General features: G+C 50.2%; 1 protein-coding gene across 12 annotated transcripts in view; it reads right to left on the reverse strand.

The window, feature by feature from the left end:
* Positions 1-3,777, reverse strand: part of IL4I1 (interleukin 4 induced 1) — a 40,506-nt gene that overhangs the window by 14,120 nt on the left and 22,609 nt on the right. For 11 of the 12 annotated variants that reach the window (XM_074024296.1, XM_065535733.1, XM_074024294.1 and 8 more), the window contains one exon: positions 1,183-1,305. The gene's annotated coding sequence lies outside the window, so the exon portion shown is untranslated. Of the gene's footprint in view, positions 1-1,182; positions 1,307-3,777 lie in introns of those variants that run through there. The other variant, XM_074024297.1, reaches the window with a different exon arrangement.

Consider the following 3,777-nt stretch of genomic DNA (forward strand, 5'->3'; position numbering starts at 1 on the left):
GTGCTGAAGCTGAGTCATACCAGGTCATAAGAGCTGAGTTACATTTTCAGGAGTTTCGGCTTTTGCTCTGCAAGCCATTCATTTTTTTTTTTTTTTTTTTTTTTTTGCGACGGAGTCTCGCTCTGTCGCCCAGGCTGGAGTGCAGTGGCCGGATCTCAGCTCACTGCAAGCTCTGCCTCCCGGGTTTTTACGCCATTCTCCTGCCTCAGCCTCCCGAGTAGCCGGGACTACAGGCGCCCGCCACCTCGCCCGGCTAGTTTTTTTTTTGTATTTTTTAGTAGAGACGGGGTTTCACCGTGTTAGCCAGGATGGTCTCGAACTCCTGACCTCGTGATCCGCCCGTCTCGGCCTCCCAAAGTGCTGGGATTACAGGCTTGAGCCACCGCGCCCGGCCCATTCATTATTAAAAAATAAATTGTATCGATGATTAGATTGTACTAAAAAAGAATCAAAAGTCATCATTCCCTCATGATTTGATGGTTTGACAACATATTATACTACTATATGTGCTGGGTTTTTTTTTTTTGAGACAGAATCTCACTTTTGTTACCCAGGCTAGAGTGCAGTGGTACGATCTCGGCTCACTGCAACCTCTGCCTCCCGGGTTCATGTGATTCTCCCACCTCAGCCTCCAAGTATCTGGAACTACAGGCAGGAGCCACCACGCCTGGCTAATTTTTGTATTTTTGTAGAGACGAGGTTTCGCCATGTTGCCCAGGCTGGTCTCAAACTCCAGAGCCCAAGTAATCTACTCCTCTTGGACTCCCCAAAATGCCGGGAATACAGGCATGAGCCACCACACCCAGCCCCCATTTGCCACTCTTTTTTTTTTTTTTTTTTTGAGACGGAGTCTCGCTCTGTCACCCAGGATGGAGTGCAGTGGCGCGATCTATGCTCACTGCAAGCTCCGCCTCCTGGGTTCATGCCATTCTCCTGCCTCAGCCTCCTGAGTAGCTGGGACTACAGCGCCCGCCACCTCGCCCAGCTAGTTTTTTTGTATTTTTTAGTAGAGACGGGGTTTCACCGTGTTAACCAGGATGGCGTCGATCTCCTGACCTTGTGATCTGCCCGTATCGGCCTCCCAAAGTGCTGGGATTACAGGCTTGAGCCACCGCGCCCGGCCCCATTTGCCACTCTTATCCCTAAACAGGGAAAAGCAAAGCAGTAAGAGCTGAGATTCACCTTTAAAAGCCTCTGATTCCAAATTTAGTCACCAAATATGTTGTCTTCATATTAATTAATGAGGAACTTAAGGAAAGGCCATTTGTCGGGACTGGCAAGGAAGCACGTCTGTGTATTTTCTTCCTGGAAAGGGAAATTGAAATTACAACGGAGCCATCACCCTCGGTGGCACCCAGTCAGTTGCTGGTGCTGCGATCTTGGGATCCCTCCTAGACTCCCCCAGGAGGCCTGTTGGGACCATTTCCCACATGGCTTTGGGGCAGAGCCCCTGATTTAATGGAATCCCTTGTGTTATTCAGAGTGGGGTGCTCAAGATCCCTTGGGGTATGGGAAGAAAATGTAGAACTTAATTTTCGTATTTTTTGAGACGGAGTGTAACTTTTGTCGCCCAGGCTGGAGTGCAATGACGTGATCTCGGCTCACTGCAACCTCCGCCTCCCAGGTTCAAGTGATCCTCGTGAGGAGCTGGGATTACAGGCACCCGCCACCACGTCTGGCTAATGTTTGTATTAGTTATTTATTTTTTATGTTTTTGACACGGAGTCTTGCTCTGTCGCCCAGGCTGGAGTGCGGTGGCACCATCTCTGCTCACTGCAAGCTCCGCCTCCCGGGTTCACGCCCTTCTCCTGCCTCAGTCTCTCTGAGTAGCTGGGACTACAGGCGCCCGCCACCACACCCAGCTAATTTTTTTATATTTTTAGTAGAGATATTCACTGTGTTAGCCAAGATGGTCTCAGTCTCCTGATCTTGTGATCCACCCACTTCAGCCTCCCACAGTGCTGGGATTACAGGCGTGAGCCACCATGCCCGGACCCTAGTTTTTGTATTTTTAGAAGAGATGGGGTTTCACCATGTTGGCTAGGCTGGTCTGAAACTCCTGACCTCAGGTGATCTGCCTGCCTCGGCCTCCCAAAGCTGGAATCTGTTCTTATTTTAAAAATGTAACTGTAAGAAAGCAATTAAGCATTGCTAAGCTTTAATATGCAAAATAGGAAATAGTATGCAAAATAATAGGAAAATATACATATAGACTTTGGAAATATATGCTCAAATTTTTCTCGTCATGATTGTGTGGACCCTGCCAACGACCTCTTTGTGGGCATTTTTTGGTACCTCCAGCACCACATCAGGACCAGCTCTGAAAATAGATGCTGAAGGCACAAATGTAGGTAAAATGCAAACTGCTTCCTGCCTCCTAAGGGGACTCAAGCCCTCCCTTCCGGCAGAGGGGGCAGCATGAGTCAAGGCCTATGAACTGCACAGAGGTCCCTGCTGTAGGTGACAGCTTTCAGAGAGAAGTAGCTGGGGTTGTGGGGTCTTCCTCTGGTTTACCATGCCCACCACACACACCCATGGCTTCTACTTAGACACAACTCCTGTCCTTCAGAGCCCAAGATGGCCCAAGGAAATTTTATTCATTTGGGACATAGTTTCGCTTTATCTAGGCTGGAGTGCAATGGCATGATCTCGGCTTACTGTAACCTCCACCTCCTGGGTTCAAGCGGTTCTCCTGCCTCAGCCTCCCGAGTAGTTGGGATTACAGGCGCCCACCACCTAATTAGCCACCAGCTAATGTTTGTATTTTTAGTAGAGATGGGGTTTCTCCATGTTGGTCAGGCTGGTCTCGAACCCCCGACCTCAGGTGTTCTGCCAGCCTTGGCCTCCCAAAGTGCTAGGATTACAGGTGTAAGCCACCGCGCCCAGCCGGTCCAAGGAAATAATGACTCATGATGATGACTTCGGGAGACTTTTGGAACCTGGGCCATAAATCTTCCAAGCGTGGCCCACAGATTGACATGAACAGGTTGAGGGAGGCCGAAGGGGTACACTCCCCACAGCCCAGAAGATCTGAGTGCTTAGGACCATTCCAGTCCACAGGGCGAGGCTGCAGGGCAGAGGAAGAGCATGGGGCCTGTGTCTTTAGCCCCAGGTGCCAGGAAGGAATGCTGCCCATGCCGTCTGTAGCCACTGGACTAGCGCCTTAGGGATGGGGCTAGATGACTTAACGTGTGTTTTTTGAGACAGTGTCTTGCTCTGTCGCCCAGGCTGGAGTGCAGTGGCAGATCACGGCTCACTGCAGCCTCTAATACCTGGGCTTAAATGATCCTCCCACCTCAGCCTCCCAGGCAGCTGAGACACAGGTGCGTGCCAGCATGCACAACCAACTTTTTTGTAGTTGGTAGAGATGGGTTTCACCATGTTGCCCAGGCTGGTCTTGAATCCCTGACCTCAAGTGTTCACCTATCTCGGCCTCCCAAAGTACTGGGATTACAGGTGTGAGCCACCTCGCCCAGCCATATTTGTGTATATTCTATGACATAACAGTCACAAACACCAAGGGCCCACTCCCCGTGGTGGCTTCACTCGCGTGTTCCTCTTCTACCACCAGGCACCACCCCTTCCCGGAGCAAACCACAATTTGCATTTTCTATTACTCCGTCTCATCAAACAAAAGCTGCTTCATCACATGCTCCTGTGTCTATGCAAGCACTGCTTGCCCCTGCGTTTCACGTGAATGACACCCCTGCAGAGTCTCCTGAAAGCTGCTCTTTTTACTCAAGTTTCTCCTCCTAACATTTATCCATATTAGCAGCC

Source organism: Macaca fascicularis, chromosome 19, assembly GCF_037993035.2.
Source record: "Macaca fascicularis isolate 582-1 chromosome 19, T2T-MFA8v1.1".
In the NCBI taxonomy this organism is placed as follows: domain Eukaryota; kingdom Metazoa; phylum Chordata; class Mammalia; order Primates; family Cercopithecidae; genus Macaca; species Macaca fascicularis.